Source organism: Mchenga conophoros, linkage group LG7 (assembly GCF_057382185.1).
Source record: "Mchenga conophoros isolate Kocher_MC1m ecotype Shallow Benthic linkage group LG7, M_conophoros_male_GT1.1, whole genome shotgun sequence".
In the NCBI taxonomy this organism is placed as follows: Eukaryota; Metazoa; Chordata; class Actinopteri; order Cichliformes; family Cichlidae; genus Mchenga; species Mchenga conophoros.
In genome coordinates this window covers 38338454-38357788 of record NC_140532.1, presented here as the reverse complement: position 1 = coordinate 38357788, position 19335 = coordinate 38338454, and the positions used below count along the sequence as shown (strand labels likewise).

General features: G+C 38.4%; 1 protein-coding gene across 1 annotated transcript in view; it reads left to right on the top strand.

Annotated features, from left to right (window-relative positions):
• The window catches only part of cntfr (ciliary neurotrophic factor receptor), a 251646-nt gene that overhangs the window by 26215 nt on the left and 206096 nt on the right, over positions 1–19335 (top strand). The window contains exon 2 of the mRNA XM_085279172.1: positions 6425–6465. The gene's annotated coding sequence lies outside the window, so the exon portion shown is untranslated. The remainder of the gene's footprint in view (positions 1–6424; positions 6466–19335) is intronic.

The following is a 19335-nucleotide window of genomic DNA, read 5'->3' as shown; positions in this document are numbered from 1 at the left end:
ATGTTTAAATCTAACACATTTTATGACACTGACAGAAACCTGCTCTTATAGGCCATAAGCCATACGTCTTCCCAGCTTTCTTGACATTTACACATTTTCTTATTCTTTAAGCAATCATTCTATTTTTGCTGTTTCAAAAGCACTCTTTAAATGAAGCCCTTCTCAATTATGAATAGTGTCTTTGTTTGCATTATGGTAAATTATAAATGGACTAATTTTATAGTACTTTTCTGCTTTTACCGGGCACTCAAATTACTTTTATTTTATGCCTTTAAATGCCAGCCTATCATGTATACACTCAGTCTTCAATGGATCCATTGGGAGTAATTTGGGGTTAGGTATCTAGCCCAACAAGACTGCAATTAGTATAGAAACTGCTTCATCTGCAGATTCAGTATCCATACATGTGCAACACTCAAAGTCAACTCTACAGTAATGTTCAAACAAGTTATTAAAAAAGGTAAAGACTATGGATTGTTATTTCATTGAAATGTAAGTAATTATTAACATTTTTTTTTTATAAAGTCTTGCCCAGCAATAGTCCACCATAGTCTACTTGCCTACTTATAAATCTGAAAACCCGTAGCAATGACATACCTAACCAGATATCCATGAGTCAGCTCTGGAAAAAAAAAAGCTAAATAAAATAAAATAAAATAATTTTCAATAAAAGGTTTACTTTTTTAATTAAATGTTGAGACATATGATCATTCAACTACCATATCAAGTCAAAATTTTACTATTTTAACGTCTAATAATTGCAAAATTGATTTAAATTTATGAGAAAAAGCAAAAGCCTTGGGCCATCTGTTATGGGCTGGCAGGAAATCAAAAGCTGGTTTTCTGTCATGTACAGTGCTGCTCTCTTTTCCATAATTCTGTTTTTGTCATGTCTACTAACAAGAAATCATTTATAGTGTGCAAAGCAGCTTTCCTCTCTTAAATCACTTAATTAACTTGACTACTGTAGGTGGAGTGAGAGTGAGGCTGACAGGTGATTGCAGCCTCAAGCCCCATGGTTGACCTCTCCTTGCTGACCATATATGTAAACCTGAAGTTAAAGACAGACACCAAGCTGCAATGAACACTGAATGTAATAAAGATGACTGAGAGACTGACACAAAGAGCCAAAAGGGAGAACGAGAACATCGTGTTTTCTTTTCTTTTGTTGAGGAAATAAACATGAAATGCAGCATGGTAAACAATGTTAATATGAAGGATGAAGGGAGAACATTTGCCGCTTCTGAACTGGCTTTCAGTGTTATCACTGTAGGTTAATTTCCAATGAAGGTCATTCAGTGAATTGGCTGTCTGTATTTCAGAAAGAAAGAAAAAAATCCTTGAGGGAAATCATTACTTTCCATTTTAGATTTATTTTCTTCTTGCTGTTTTTTTGCTCCTGATTAAATAAATTAGATTATTCTCATCAGATGCAAATTCCCAACTTGCATGCAGTTCACTAAAAGTCACATTAAGCATTTCTTATTGAGCTAGGTGACTAACTAGTTAGGTTGTGACACTAAATGAGAAACAAAACAAAACAAAAGCTGTATAGGAGCTGGTTTGCTTGTCACCCCTCCTTCTGTGTCCATCTTTTTCTATGTTCGTGCAGTCTATGGCTGAGCGCCCTCTCCACCCTGTTTTGTAGTGGGATAATAAACAATGGCCTTTTTCTGCTCTCCCTCAGTCCTCTTCATTTTCATCAGAGTACAGTATGACAATAAGACCCCTACCCATTATTTAGAACAGGCAGACAGAACATGATCCAAGATGAAGCATCTGCTGCAGTGATGTCAGATGACAGTTATGAAGCAGATTATAAGGCTTATAGCCTGAACTCACTGCCTCCAGTTCCCTCTCCTAACATCTTAACTATGCAATCCTTGCGTCTTTCACTGCAGGCTTCTTATGAGTTTTTTAACTTTATTTTTTTTGGTCTATTTTGTTTGTTTGGGTTTTTTTGTTAGTTTCCTTTAATTTGCATTCAAGATGATCTGAAATGTCGCCTCACTGCTCTGTCATAACTACACAATGAAAATTGTCACAAATACACCTGTGAATTTTTTTTTCTAAACCCCAGACAAAACCCAATTTGTTGCAACCCTCTAAAAATCCAGGGGATGTAGTGAAATAACCAATATGATTTTTGTTTGTTTAAATGTGGATCTAAAACCAATTCTGTTGTTTTTCTTGGTGAGACTTTACATATGCTGCTTCAGCTAATATGTCTTCTGTGTGTCCTTTACACAGAAGAACTTGCAATATGACATAGCATTGTCATATTGAACAGAACAAAAGTTACAAAGTCATGAATTTAATTCTGCTTTCATTACATTTTGTGGTGCTGGATGAATATAAATAATTTAATTTGATATAATTTAGATTTTTTTAAACACTCAAATGTCTGTGAAGGTTCTCAGTCACTCAAAAACAAAACACTCAAATGTAATCTGCAAATAAAATAGCAGGTCAACCTGTTGTCAGTAGGTTTACCTCCTACTATGTTCATAGCTTCTGTTGCTATATGCTCTTTTAGTCTTTATCTTCTTAATCTGAGTCCTCTGCTCGGTATTAATAGCTCTGGTTTTAGCAGAAAGAGCAGGGAAACAGAGCAGACTGAGAGAACTGAGGGATTGTTGCCTGAATTCACATTGGATTTTGTGCAATGTGCAGCTCAGCGAATCTCCTTTCAGCCCATTGATTTATAATAGCATTCAACCAATGACAGCTAAATCTTTAAATTCTCTATGTTTAGTTTAGGGTTGGTTTTTTTTCTTCTTCTGTCCTCATTTGATAGCAGTAAGATATTAATGTTAATATTTCAGATATATTTCAGTGTGGAATCAACTCCTCCTTTTATTCACCAGCTCTGTGATGGCATGTCTAGTATGTTATGAGTACTTGTTAAATAATGAAAGGAACATTTGGATCACACATGCAATCTTGATCAATGAAATACTACTGACATAAAACATGTAATACTTTGAGAACAAATAATAGTGACTGGGAATTAAAATCACCAATATGTGATTTTATATGTGAAGATATATATGTGAGTTTAGTAGTCACGGTTTTCACAGTTTTTTTTTTTTTAATATGTTTGAGCAGAACCTGATTCCTCCTAAACTTTGACCTTATTCATGAAAACTTTTTCACAAGTCATACTAAAGAAATCAGGTGATTTGATAAACACAAGCCCAGCATCTGGATAATAAATAGTCTGTACACAAGGCAAACAGTCATACTGAGAAAACTTCATGTTATAATTAAAACCTGATTTTAAGCCATGATTTTGAGGTTTTACCGTGATTTTGCTGCCCACTAAAGTGAAAATTCACCCACACCTTGATGCTTTAGAGTCAGGATTATTAAAAAGTATTAGTAAGAAGGAACTCTGATATCTCTGGCTGCTGAACCAGGGTGATCTGCTGTTATGGGGGTGTTGAAAACACACATGCTGAGTTTGTAATTATCTCTTGAGAGTCTCTCAGTTTGCATTCTCATCTATCTATTTTAATCCTTCTGCTACTGTTCTCTATTCAGCTCCTCCTTGTTTTCTCCCTCAGTCATCCTTTCTTTAATAATCACGCTTTGACTATCCACATAAATATTTTTAGTCTCTCCTGCTAAAACTGTCAACTGCACCTGGAGACCTGGTGAATTGATTACTGCTGATTTACTTTTTTAAAATATTTATCTATTTACTTATTGTTGAAGGCTGCACTTTTTGTTTTTAGTGTTATTAATGATGGTTTGTTCTTAGTGATTCTGAAATTGTTTAAAGAAAAACTGCTGAATTGGAAAAGTTCAGCTGGTGTCAAAGTCTGGAAGAAGGATACAATTAGAGAAAAAGGTTTATGTGTTTGTGTAAAGAAACAAAAACTCCAGGAGAGACTGAAATAGGGAGAGAATCAGGGGAGCAAACAAGAAGAGGTAGAGTGAGTGATGGGTACAAAGTGTGTACTTGTCTTAAAGGGGATGTTTCACATGATAACATGTTCTGCAGCATTGCCACCAGCAACCCACTACCCCATCCTCCTTGTCCCCATGGCAAACACACACACACACACACACACACACACACACACACACACACACACACACACACACACACACACACACACACCTGTTATCTCTGCCTTCCCACCACCCAACCAGGCAGGCAGACAAGATTTCTGAAAATAAATAAATAACCTTCAAGAACAACAGGTTATACCGAATTCAGTTCAGTTCATCTATACCAGAAAATATTAGGAGACCGGATATCTGACAACATTTTTTAATGAACTGAAAACTAAAGGATGAAGGTAGGAAGAATAACAGTTCTGATAGGATTTATTTATGCTGCACAATTCAAGCTTTTTCATATTGTAAAGTGGACAGATGAATCCTGGCCAACAATGTTTACTGAGCAGTTGATTAAAACAGGATTTACATAGTAAGGCCATAACTTTTATTTCCGTTTCATCATTATTAAGCAAAGAGATTTTCGTTTGTTTTTATTTTAATGATATTGCAGTTCTTAATGACCAGGCATGTGCTTTGTGCTGTGTAGTGCACTGATCATCACTTTTAGTAGTATATATTAGATGTGTTAGCTTACTTAAAAAAAATCTAATAATAAATCCTCGGATGAGGTTTTTTTGTTTTTTCGAAACACTAAACCCTGCTGTACAGTAGAAATCTGCTATAAAACTTTGCAGTAATATACATCACTTAAATAAATTTGTTATTCAAATGTTGCTGCTCAACATTAGTTATACTACCTAGTTTAACCACTTTACTGTATTGGCTAAATTGTGTAGTAAGCAGTATTGCGGTAAACTTTGCAAAGATGGACGTTGCTGAACTAATGCAGTGGTATCTACAGTCGGCACTACTTTAGGTCCTGGGTAGCAGACATTATAATCAAGAGATATGGTACTGAAAGAATCCTCAAGAAATTTATGGGGGAATTTTGCAACAGTAAAGACTGTGGTACAATATATATCTTTCAAGGCTGAAAGATTTAAAACCATATTTGTGCAACGTCAGCCAACTTTTAAGTGATTTTTATCAGATTTAACTGGATATGTTCTGTAGTTTTTATGTCCCCTTGACCATTAAAATGAAAGTTAATTGAAAGAGTGCTTCAAAATAACTGCCCAAATAAGTGTCCAGAAGAGTAACAAGACTTGCTTCCTGAAGGAGTCATCAATTTGATAAAGTTGTTTAGTAACAGTTGGCTAAATCCACCTTTATACTGATTGGAAAGCAGCCACGATATCACTCATCTAGCATCTGCTGTATTCCAGAATGTAGTGAGCTAAATCCACAAAGAGCAGTAAAATACAGCAGCAACATAGGTCAGCTGGATTTGCTACACCCCACAACAGACATTATTATCTAAAATTATTTCATTTCTGATTCATTTCACCTGCTTCCCACTACACCAGAACTTAGGGTTCTTTCACCTGCTCTATCCCACTTTAACCCTTGGCTATATTATTCAAGTCACACAATAATTGTAATTTATTAACAGGAGCTCCGATTATCATTTATTTTTTCCAATGCTCAACATTTCACTTTTTCAAAACCACAAAATAGAAATTTTAGGGCTGAACCTCTTCACTCGTATCCATTATCTATGATTCGGCAGACTGTAATGGAGTTTGTTGTAGCTTTTATACTGGACACTAGACCACTTCATCAGAAGCATGACGTGGCTGCGGTAACAGCCGTTTTACAGCGCAGCAGATTTGGCTGATGTGCATGGCAAGTTAAATTACCATGAAGTGGAGCTAGAGTGTTTTTGTGTGTGTATCTGTGAGTGTGTCTAGCAGAATGTGAGAAGCGTGTAATAGGCTCACCTGTCTCTGCCTGCAGACTGATGGGCAGGTGGAGAAAATGAAAGCCAGATGGGAGGAAGAAGCGGTGGAGAAGGGTGGGTAGGGGGTAGATAAGACTGCAAAGACAGGATATGGTGTGGATGCATTCATATTTTATATTTTTACAAAATGGTAATGTGTCGCCTGCTTCAAACTGGAAGTGCAGTTTTAGAGTCTCTTTGGTGGGGTTTGCTAGTATTTTTAGCCGGATGTTCTACTTTTCAACAGTAATGTTTCAAATCTTTCTTTTAGATAGAGCTCACTTTTGACTGACATTGACTGTTTTTATGTATGCTTTTTTTTGGGGGGGGGGGGACTAGACTGCAAAGATAGGGATGACCTGATGATATTCTCAACCTCACCACAGATAATCACTCTTTAGAGGTTGTGACCACTTTGTCGTGTTCAAAAAGCTTAGGGAAAGGCAGGCCTAAATCCCCCCATTTTTAAATGACTGCTCAATCTCTTTAAAGATCAGATTCTCATATCCTGATGTCAAATCCTTAACAGTGCATTTTTAGTGTATGCAGTGACTAACTCCATGTTGTTTTTGACAGGGTGAAGAGGAGGAACGTGCTGACATTTTGCCCTGTCAGAAGTAAGTTTAATTCTTGTGTGTGTGTGTGTGTGTGTGTGTGTGTGTGTGCATGCTTTCTGTAGATCAAAACTCAAATCTGACTTGTTTTCTTGCCTTTATTTACAGTTTAGCTTTATGATGCATTGTGCTGATCGTGTTTTACAAAGTGCATTTAATGTTCACCACAAACAGGCAAAAAAGCTTGTTCGCCTCTTTGTTTTCCTGCCTAACCATGTCAGTAGTGAGATTGCATCATCTCGTAAATCTGTCGTGGTGACACATGAAACTTACATCACACCACTTTGACGATGATGGTTTTGACGGTGAGCATTCAAGATTAAATCAGTCAATGTGAGTCCCATGTGGTAAAAATAATGTAAGTGTGAATATACACCTTCAGGTACTTGATGAGATGATGAATATGAAATTTTTTGGCTCTCAAGAAAAAAAATATTTGAAAAAAAAAAAAAGTAATAAGCGATCCCAGTAGCTCTACTCTTTGAAAAGCTCTGGTCTGCCAGTATGGTGGTCTCTCCTTCTCTGTCAGTAGCATGTCTTCAGCTGTATCTGGTTGCTGTGGTGACATGTGTGTGTCAGCGGTAGGATGTGTGATGTGCTTGTGTGTGCGTGCGCATGGAGCGGCGGGTGTTGAAAGGACTCTGTAGAGGCAGAGTTCCCCTGTCCAGAAATTCCAGCAACACATACATGTCAGTGATCAGATACAGAAACTGTAGGTATGCAGACACTGCACACCTGCATGTATGTACACACATATATACAAGAAATACACAGACAGCACGGACACACACGTCGACAGATATCCAGATTCCATTCAGGCCAATGCCATGCATTCATACTGACAGCTAAGGACTATAAGGTTACACAGGGAAATCCGTGCCTGGAGCAATGCTTTGAACACTAATAGTATTTGTGCACACTTTTCTTCAGTCACAGAGACTTGGAACTAAAAATGTAATGTCATTGAATTAAAGTAAAGAAATGTGAGCATTCTTATTTTGTCAGAATTGTCTTAATGTCTCATAAGTGACAGATAATATTATATTGAAAATTAGCAAATGTAAATTGCTACTCATTCAGTAGCTGCAGTGAAAATGTTGTTGAAGGGCCCTTATTTAAGGACGACTTGACTATAGCTGATGAGAGAGCAGAAAGAATTGGAGATTTGCTTTCCCCAGCCACAGCTCTTTTGTGTAGGTCTTGGGATTTGAACCGAGGACACAAGCCCACACAAGCTTTACTCTTGATAAACAGGTGTAAGGCAATCCAGTTACTCAGAGACTCTCTTTTCGGCATAACTGTAATTGAGTTCAAGTTCAAGAATTAATTCTCCCTTCTGGGACATTTGGCTTGCAGCAAGCCATATCTCATGCAGGATAATCACAATAAACAAAGAGCAGTGAATATTCAGGAGACTGAGACACAGGAGACCGGAAGGTGCGTTACAGGTAAGGTTGATAATGGGAATGGAGATACAGTTGTATTTTTTTTTTTCGATAACTTGAAAACTTTCAATAAAGTGGGATGACTCCGCTCTGAGCATGTAATCCATTTATTCCATGCTATGAAGGTATTGTTATAGAATATTTTACTTTGAGCATTTATTAGTTTGGAGGCATGAAGGAAAGCTAATGAATTCATGTTACGATTTTTAGACAATGCTTCTCAGTTAGCTTGACTTGAAAGCTTGAAAAAAATAGGGGGGAGGGGGGGGGGGTTAATATTTTTTTTAATTTAAATATTTTGGACATGACAAGGATTTGCTTTGGTTGCTATGCTTTGTTACATCTTCACATCAGCTGTTTTCAATATTTTGTTGGAACAGTTCAAAAAAACCTTTAAAGTCCATTTATTTTCCCCGTTAAATGTCACATTTGTGGTTCCCTGTTCATTTTTCATTCGGTGAGTAACATGAGAGTTGTCTTTTTCAGATGAAAAGGGATGGCCTAGTGAAAATATATTTACATGATGGAGGTTATAACCTTTTCGAAGTTGAAATGTCACATTCCCTCTTCCTGTCTTGATAATGCTCTCTGGTCTCTTACTTTTGTGTTCAGAAACAAATGTAACTTTTACATTTGCTTGTATTTTGTAGCTTTATACACACTTTATGCAAGTTTTTGGCCATTTTCCCACTGAATGCATCTAATTTGGTTATATTGCTAAGGGGGAGTTGTCCTTCTGAAGAAATATATCTACTCAAACAGCCCACCCTTCTTTTATATTATGATGGATATCAAATACTAACTGGAAGAAACACACAAGTCCACTGCATAGTTATTGATGCTGTATTCAAAAAAGGCCTTCATGATGTACTATACACATGAGACATTGTCCACAAAACCCAGTTCTTTCATCTTTCTCTCTCTGCAAATGATTCCATTGACATGTAGCTTGGCAAATTCCTCTACACTTACGCAAGTGCATCTACCTCCTTCTGTTTAGTGCATCAGTGTGTAGGGGTGATCTGTAACGTGGGAGTGTGTTTTCATCACTGCGGGTCGTCTGGTCGTCAGAATCCCATTTACTCAGATACATGCATGTATGCGCACGCACATACACAATCAGTCTTTCCACGTGTTTGTTGTACATAGTTGAAAAGCACACTTTTTTTTAGATCATTTCAACATTGATTTACAGTGGGGCAAAAAAGTATTTAGTCAGCCACTGATTGTGCAAGTTCCCCCACTTAAAATGATGACAGAGGTCAGTAATTTGCACCAGAGGTACACTTCAACTGCGAGAGACAGAATGTGAAAACAAAATCCATGAATTCACATGGTAGGATTTGTAAAGAATTTATTCGTAAATCAGGGTGGAAAATAAGTATTTGGTCACCTCAAACATGGAAAATCTCTGGCTCTCACAGACCTGTAACGTCTTCTGTAAGAAGCTTTTCTGTCCCCCACTCGTTATCTGTATGAATGGCACCTGTTTGAACTCATCATCTGTATAAAAGACACCTGTCCACAGCCTCAAACAGTCAGACTCCAAACTCCGCCATGGCCAAGACCAAAGAGCTTTCGAAGGACACCAGGAAAAGTATTGTAGACCTGCACCAGACTGGGAAGAGTGAATCTACAATAGGCAAGCAGCTTGGTGTGAAAAAATCAACTGTGGGAGCAATCATCAGAAAATGGAAGACATACAAGACCACTGATAATCTCCCTCGATCTGGGGCTCCACGCAAGATCTCATCCCGTGGGGTCAAAATGATCATGAGAACGGTGAGCAAAGATCCCAGAACCACACGGGGGGACCTGGTGAATGACCTGCAGAGAGCTGGGACCAAAGTAACAAAGGTCACCATCAGTAACACACTACAACGGCAGGGAATCAAATCCCGCAGTGCCAGACGTGTTCCGCTGCTGAAGCCAGTGCATGTCCAGGCCCGTCTGAAGTTTGCCAGAGAGCACATGGATGATACAGCAGAGGATTGGGAGAATGTCATGTGGTCAGATGAAACCAAAGTAGAACTTTTTGGTATAAACTCAACTCGTCGTGTTTGGAGGAAGACGAATACTGAGTTGCATCCCAAGAACACCATACCTACTGTGAAGCATGGGGGTGGAAACATCATGCTATGGGGCTGTTTTTCTGCCAAGGGGACAGGACGACTGATCCGTGTTAAGGACAGAATGAATGGGGCCATGTATCGTGAGATTTTGAGCCAAAACCTCCTTCCATCAGTGAGAACTTTGAAGATGAAACGAGGCTGGGTCTTCCAACATGACAATGATCCAAAACACACCGCCCGGGCAACAAAGGAGTGGCTCCGTAAGAAGCATTTGAAAGTCCTGGAGTGGCCTAGCCAGTCTCCAGACCTCAACCCCATAGAAAATCTGTGGCGGGAGTTGAAAGTCCGTGTTGCTCGGCGACAGCCCCAAAACATCACTGCTCTCGAGAAGATCTGCATGGAGGAATGGGCCAAAATACCAGCTACTGTGTGTGCAAACCTGGTAAAGACCTATAGTAAACGTTTGACCTCTGTTATTGCCAACAAAGGTTATGTTACAAAGTATTGAGTTGTATTTTTGTTATTGACCAAATACTTATTTTCCACCCTGATTTACGAATAAATTCTTTACAAATCCTACCATGTGGATTCATGGATTTTTTTTTCACATTCTGTCTCTCACAGTTGAAGTGTACCTCTGGTGCAAATTACTGACCTCTGTCATCATTTTAAGTGGGGGAACTTGCACAATCGGTGGCTGACTAAATACTTTTTTGCCCCACTGTATCTACAATGTACCATGTACAGCTCCCAGATTTTTTTGCAAATGCATTTTATCATAAAATTGACTTTGAAATTGACTTTTAGGTTTTGTAGTTGTGAGGAGGGATTTTTGAAATTATTTTTATGTCGCCTTTTTTTGTATCTTTGTGTGTATGTGCACATCTGTGTGTGCGTGTTACCTAAGAGCCTGCTCTGTCCTAATGGATTCAAAATGACCTGAGAGCTCTTTTTAGTTCTCTCATTATGTCAAGCATCAAGAAGTGTGTTTGTTCCTTTTTAGAATAGCTAATACACTTTCATTTAGCCCACAGCAGTGCTTAATAACGTTCATTAGTTACCACTGGGTACAGGGAGATGTCACTGAGTTTTTTCAGTGTTTTAACCCAGTTTTCAGGGGGGAAAAAAGCTAGAGGAGGCTATAGAGTACACTGCAAATCTCTGTAAGCAAATTTAAAAAAATGTATCTTTAATAAGTGTAAAAAAAAAAACAATTTTAATGGGAATTTAAATTACATTATATATTTGTTGTTGTTGTTTTTTTGTTTTTGTTTCATAGTGTCATTCTTATAGTGTAACTATAAATGACCCTTTACCCATTACCTTATGGCTTAACCTACTTACTCTTTATTTTTAATTCTTGCAATATCACTGGCTCTGACCTACGGAATAAGAAATACCAATATAACAATAAGGAGTAATCCCAATTTAAATCACATTATAATGATTGTAACACATCTTTGTAAATTCCCTGTAGGTGAGTGGACCAGTCTGACTGGAAAGTTTGCATAAACTCAGGGCACTGAGTCCCAACATGTATAAGGCATCGAGAAATATTTTATACAAGTTCCACAATCATATATATTATCAATTGATCACTGAATGGGGACCTTATGACTATGTTCACCATGCATGCGTTTATTAACATATGTTTATTTAGTTTGTGCACATTCTACATTTGTTACACTACGTATTTTAACAGTCAGTGCAAATTTTGCATCTTCCCAGTGCAGTTGACTGGCTGCTGATTAATGAGAAGTTATCAAAAGCCACTAAACAAAGTCTAGAAAATAGAGCACCAGAACGCAATGTGGGGATAAGAAAAAAACAATTTGGGTGAGCATCATCATGTCATGAGACATGATTGTCATCAATATTGTTCTGGTAAATTTTCTAGTTTACTATATCCCTTCATTAAAATATTGTACCATGCATTTAAATATTTTATCATGTATGCAGTATATATTATGTATGTATATTTGTGGCGTTCAACAGGATTAGTTGATGACATTAAGAATCCCATGAGGTGTGTAATATTGTAATAAGTCGCAAACCTTTAATTTTACTCAATAAAAAAATGTTCAATTAGCCAACATTATGAGTCAAAGATGTTATTGACCAAACACATGCAAACCCATATGGAAAAGAAATAGAAAAAACTTATAAAAGACTTGCATAAGATGTGGCCTACTTCATATAGTGAATCATATAAGGCTTACATGATTTACTCATGAAAGTGGCCACTTTCTCATTACTTTCATATATTTATTTAGTAAGTATCCAAAACATACAAGTTTCATTTATAGAAATTTTCAAGGGATCTTTTATCTGTTTTCACTCTTAAGATAAGATAAGATAAGATAAGATAAGATAAGATAAGATAAGATAAGACTTTATTGATCCCACAACGGGGAAATTTTTGCGTCACCTCAGCTCAGGTACAGATATCACAAGAAAATACAAAAATACAAATAAGTACAATCAATGAAAAAAAGTAAGATACACTATATACAATGGTAGCACACACAGTATGTGACTATGGATATAGTTGGAAATATTGAAGACATAAACTATATAGCTTGATATAGCTATTGTACCACTACTATTCCTATTTATAGACATGTACACACACACATGTACACACTAAATATACATACGTATACATATACATACATATATACCTGCACATGTCCATACACATGGAAGGTCCATTATGCATGACCTTGTATGCTTTTCATACAAGTTTCATGCAAGACAGATACAAACTTTATAAGATTTATATATATCTTTTCCATATGGGAGGGTTTGCTTAGAATACGGAATAATACTAATATAATTATTTATTATATATAAAAGCAGTGGTTTTTCAGTGTAGACATTGAATTTAATGTGATTTGAACAAAATTATGTTGCAGATACAAATTTTGGTGACCGTCAAATTATACACAGGCATGTTGAATGTGACAGGTGAAACAAACATTTTCAGAGATGAATAATTAAAAAATGAAAAGAATTTGAATTAATGATAGGTGATGTTTTTTGTGCAAATTTTCATTGAAATTTACCACCTGTTGGATACATACGACAAATATTTATGCCATAATCACAGTAAGATTATGACTTGCAGTGATTAAATGTTGCACATTGACAAGGCAAAAATTTTAAGGTCTGTGCCACTTGCCATGCTTTTGACCTAGAAATGCTGACAAGGGAGTGATAGGCCAAAGAATTGTATTAACCCAGCCGTGTCCTTACCATTGCTGACAAGAATTTTATTTCTTGCCGTGCTGCTGCGTTAGACAGCTCTGAGTGGAGTGGGCTAACACTAGTGAGAGCAGTATGTCTGCTCTGTAGGATGTGATTGCTGACAAGTGAGTTTTCTTTGGTCTTAAACAATGCTGAGCAGGGATGGGTAAGGCAAGGAATAGAAACAAGTTAGCTATATCATTTCTACATGTTGACAAGGAACAGCTCTGAAATGCGCTAGTCTGCCTGCCCTTGCATCGCTGACACGACACTGGATGTTTGTTGACGAGCTGTTTGCTACTCCCCGCCCATGTCAGCATGGCTAAGGCCACATACACATCTGCCGCCTGAGAAACTTGAGCCCATCTTTCCAGCAGATATTGTTAGTGTCTGCTTGTGTATGCCCATTGACAGGGATTAGCAGCGATGTGTGAGCATAGCTCCTTGGGATGGTCTTGCTTGCTGTTGCAGGTCAATGCATGTGTGTTCTAATGTCCGTCAGTGTTAGTGTGTGATTGTGTGCATGAGTGTTTGCCAGACAGTGGGGGGTTAGGCCTGGATTGCAATAACAATGGAGAGGAATTTAAATGAGAAAAAAAGGGGGGGGGGGGGGGGGTCAGGGAACGTTTGCAAGGAGGATGGAAAAAGCTTTGGCACTATTGTTATTCTGCCCCTTTGTCATTCTGCTTCTCCATCTCTCTATTACACATCTCTTGGTCTCTGTTCCTCACACTCCAGACTCCCAGATGTCTCATATAAGTCACTCTGTCAGCTCTTGATTTGATCCCAAACTTATTACTGTTTTTGTGATTTCACTAAACAAGTTTTGTGTTCTACCAATGCTTCCACTGTGTTGACAGAATGGGCTGATTAACTAATGATCTGCTCACTTTTGATACTACTCAGTGACTTACAGTTTTTTCTGTAGCACTGTTTGCCATCCATTGTGTTTCCTTTTCAGCAACACAAAAAGGTAATGGATTTCAGAGTTACACGATGCATGCCAGAGAAGTTGTTAGTCCCAGCAGCTGGTTAAATCCCCAACCCCAGGTGTTGGGGATTTACGTTTGCCCTCAGTTGATGTAGCACTTTCCCCCTGCCATAACATGGCTGCATAGGTCTACAGGGACACAGTAAAGTAAGAAAAGAGACAGCGATAACTTCCATACAGACGAGACAGCAGTCTGATTCCTTTTCTGACATGCAGCTGTCACAAAAATAAAAGACAAGCAATAAAAAAAATGCATTGAAGAAGTAGGGCTTTTCACATGACAGCTAAAACATCTTACTGGGAGACATCGAGAATCTGGAACTTGCTGTCTAAAAGTTGCCGAGGGCTGGTATCAGTATAGCCACACAAAAAATAAAGACTGGCAAGACTTGTTTCATACTTTATTATGAACTGGCTTAATGTGACCTCTCTACTTCAACACTGTGATTTCATATTCTGCTTATATATGATCAACTTGGGTACAAAATCGAGTTTTTTCCAGGACAAGCGAGTTGGAGTGACACGGACAATCGTGTAACATTTCAGGCCAACTCCAGATGGCTTTTGTACTGCAGTCCAGTTTAGTCAAGTTGCTAATACAATCTTGTACTACATATCCAAGCTTAATACACGTTCAGAATTTGTGCGACTCGGTGTGTCTGTCATATACACAGGCATACTTGCTTTCTATCCACATCTCTGTACACGCCGCCCCCACACACCCACCACCCCCACCCCTTTGCTCTGTTGCGGCTCTAATTGCGATCAATTAGGAAACTTCAGAAGGCTGAAATAGGAGCTGTGACAAGGGGCATCCGCTGAGCTGGCAGCGAGAGAGAGAGAGAGAGAGGCAGGGAGGGAAAGAGAAATGAGAAGAACGAGAATGAGTGGAGGAGGAGAGGGAAAACGGTGATATAGGAGTGGAAAGAGGCTGCGGAGGGGGGCAGGAGAGCGGAGTCCAAGTTGGTGTCGAGAGATGAGCTAATGGTAATGGCGTGATTGATGTGGCCACAGCAGCTGAAAGTCACATCGTTTTTCATGCCAGGTATTGATTCCTGACAACCTCTTGTTAGCTTTGGGGCGCAGCAGATTGGGCATGGCACAAACAGCACCATGGTAGGGGTTTTATTCCCATCTGAAATGTATGCTGTTATACTGCTGAAAGGTGCTTTGAACAAAAGCATCTTACTCTAAATTCGGAGCATGTCAGCTGTAAAAAAAAAGACAGAGCTGCAAACTGATTTTAGTAAGGAGTTGTACTGCTGAGCATAAAATTCTGTTTTATATTTTGATTTTAATTCATGAGATTTTACATAAATAAAGGATGTGCAGGTCACGTTAGCATTACAAGTCTGTTGCTTCATATAACAGAAATATGAAATATCTACCATTATGTGTCTGGCTTTGAGAAAATGTTTAGGCGTGTAAAGGAAATTCAAAATGTCAACACATTGGCAGTACAACTTGCAAATGTACACTGAGCTGGAGGCATTTTGGTGACAGGCTTGTGTTCAGTCACTGCAAAAGCAATCTGAGAACCCATCAGCTATATGTAGATATCTATTTGTAGAAATTTCTGCCAAAGTGACTCATGGTTAACAGTGATATTGCATTTTTAGTCCGTATATTTACCTAAAAGAAATAAAAAGTGAAAAGGTTGCATAATTATTCTGTGCATCTTGTAATTCGGTGCCTGCATCCATAACTTTCCCCCCTTTCATTAGGCAAATAAACTGATAATTTGCTTGTCACTACACTTGTATTTTTGACAGCATTCGGATATGGGAAAAATGACGTGCCTCTTTGCAACTTAAGCTCTTCAGAACAGCAATTCTCTTCAAGACCGTCAGGACAAAGGCAGCTGATCAAACAGAAACTGAAGTCTCAACCTTGCCTTTTTCTGATTCTCACTGTGTTTGCATATGCAATACAGACTGGGCCCTAAACATCATCTCCAAGACATTTTGGCTTGAACAGTCTTACAGAAAAACAAGGAACTTCCAGTACGAGTCAAGTATTCCCCCCCCCCCCCCCCCCCCCCAGGGCAAAGCTTATAAATAGCATTATTATCCGGAAATTTTCCTTCACAGAGGCTACAGCGTACTGGTTGCCTTTAGCTTTCTGAGGCAACAGCTGAAGAATGTTTCGACCACAGCGATTCTACACGAATCATGTTATTTCACGCAGAGCTTGACTTGCAGATAAAAACAAGCTTGTTGTGAATACACTGAATGGTAATTTTTGAACAGTTTATATCACAAATATCATACTTTGTTTCTAGCCTTGAGCATGTTAAGTGTTTCCAATCTTGATTATTTTTTTTTCTTTTGTAAAAACAGAAAAAGATGTTCTTGATACATATACTAGAAGCTGAGAGCCACTGGTGTCTTGTTTAGCTGGATTGCCTTGGGGTATGCAGAGCCTTTTATCTTGTCAACCTAATGTATGTGTGCATGTGTGTAGGACAGGAAGAGAGAGAGAGAGAACAAGAGAGAGAGAGAGAGCAAGTGAGGAGATAGGCGGATCAATACTAAGCCGTCAGGAGGTCTGCTACTCCCAGAGAGAGAGGGAACAGGACACCCAGCTGAGAGTGGAGAGGGTGAAAGTAATAGACTGAGAGAGACAAAGAGTGAAGAGGAGGAAGGGGTGAAGTAAGAGTGGAGAAGGAAAAGATGGGGGCGAGATGGATGGACAGTGGAAAAGCAACAGGGAAAAGGACACGGGGATGGAAATAGGAAGGGAGAATAGATGTGGCCGGTGATAAATGAACAGATAGAACGGACAGGAAGAACATGGGGAGAAGAATAATGTAGCTGAAAACCAGAAGAATGTGATGGAAAAGGGGTGAGGAAAAGGGCAAGTGCAGGGTTACAGTGTAAGTTACTGTTGACCCTGAAGTGCAAAACACACCGACATTTCAGAAAACTAAACTAAACACTTTGACACAAACAGCAACTGAGTATTTGTCATTGTGTTTTTGATTTGTTCTTGTTTCGAGGCTCTTTTATGTTGAACAGGTGTCCGTTTGTCTGTAAGGAACTAAGTAAAATTTAGTTACAAAAAGGGCTCTTGTTTTAAAAAAAAAATCAAATTAGGTTATTTGTGTATTTTTGAAACTCGATCTTTGAATAAAAAACAAATATTCATGTTGTGTTACAGATGTAGGGGCTCAAGAGTTGGGAGTTCGGCTTGTAATCGGAAGGTTGCCGGTTCGAGCCTCGGTCGTTGTGTCCTTGGGCAAGACACTTCACCTGCCGCCTACTGGTGTTGGCCAGAAGGGCCGATGGCGCGATATGGCAGCCTCGCTTCTGTCAGTCTGCCCCAGGGCAGCTGTGGCTACAACTCCACCAGTGTATGAATGTGTGTGTGAATGGGTGGATGACTGGGTGTGTAAAGCGCTTTGGGGTCCTTAGGGGGGACTAGTAAAAACGCTATACAAATACAGGCCATTTACCATTTACCATGTACAAGGGAAAAAAGTATGTACACAACAAGAGTATATTACTTGTATCTCTGTAAATCAACATCTGCTGGGATTTAAACCTTAAACTGTGACAGTGTGAGGGGTCATGCACGAGCTTCTCGTTATCCAAATTATAAAAAAAAAAGACTTGGTATTTTTAACATGCGTTTGATGCATAATTAAAGTGAAAATAAACATCAAATAAGGAAGGAAGTGAAACTGTAATGCATAAGAGCTAAAAGGTTCGACTTGACACTCATAATGAATATTTAAACCCTGGTGACCGTAACTCTTTAAATGATTCATTGTTCTCCCACATATCTATTTTTAGATCCTTTGTCTTAAAAAAAAAAATCCTGTTTCAACTCTTCATGTTCTTCTCTTTCTTCTTCTGACACATTTTTTCAGCTGCTGGTTTCATACTTTTTAAAAAAATGTCAACCATGACAGATAGCAATGACTTATTAGCCTGCCAGCTGCGAATAGAAAGAAAGACAGAAAGAAATGAAGAAAGAGAAAAGACAGGAAAAATCATCTGCAAATTATCTGTGAATATCATCAGCTGTAATTATCTATCCGCAGTGTATTTCAGCTAGTGATGATTAATATTCTTAATGGGCTCCGGGAATAGTATTATTTAATGTAGGGGAGTAAAATTGGGAATAATACACCATTATTACAAAATGAATTCGGCATGAAGAATTTCAATTGACTTTTGTTATACTTGGGCCAATAATGACCCAGGTTCCTTAATGAAAGAAATGACTGTGAGGCATAACACAGTTTTTTTTTAAATGAAGTAAAGGAACGTAATGAAACGTCTCCTCCTCACTATTGCTTTATCTGGTTTGTAACAAGCATGAAAGCAAAATGAGCATTTTATGCTTTAATATAGAATTTCAAAGGAGTCTGTATTGCTAATCAGGAGGTCAGGACAGTGGAGGAGATTACAATCAAAGATGAATTGTAAAATTGCCACATTATAGGTACAGGTAAGGATGGGTATTAAGTGATTGCGCATGGGTGGGCTTTGTTTAACTTATTGCATACTTGCAATGTAATATATGGGGAGACCCAAATAGTAAAAAACCCCAAAACGTTGTAAATCTGTGCATTTTCATGAGTTTTGATGCTAAACTGCAAGAAGATTAATGATTCCTTCATAAGCTAGGTTATCTAATATTAGACATATTCAATGATGAAGACCAACAGCCTCGTTTATAAGACAATATGCCTTTCTAACCTGCATCTCTCTTTCTATCTGAAGGTTAGGGCTCACAGGGGAGGAAAGGGATCAGGTTACACTAATGCATCATGGCTGCTGGAGGACACACACGCACACGCCTCGTCACACTCTGTCTCACCTTATCTCTCTTTCTCTTTCTCTCACGCACACACCCTTGTGTGCTGATACCCTTGTACAGGTTTAAAGCATGGCCGTGGCCTTGTGTTATTGCAAGCTGCAAGCACTCTGCCGTCTGTCTCAGGGTAAATCACTTGTCTCTAAAAATAAACTGAAGTCATATACGATCAAAAGAGGCCTGGTGGAGGTTAAACAGTGGCAGATCAGTTTATTTCAACATAAGCTCGTGTTAATGAGATTAAACTTACATTATGGGAAAACCTGAGATACATCTTTGTACTTGTGATGTCACT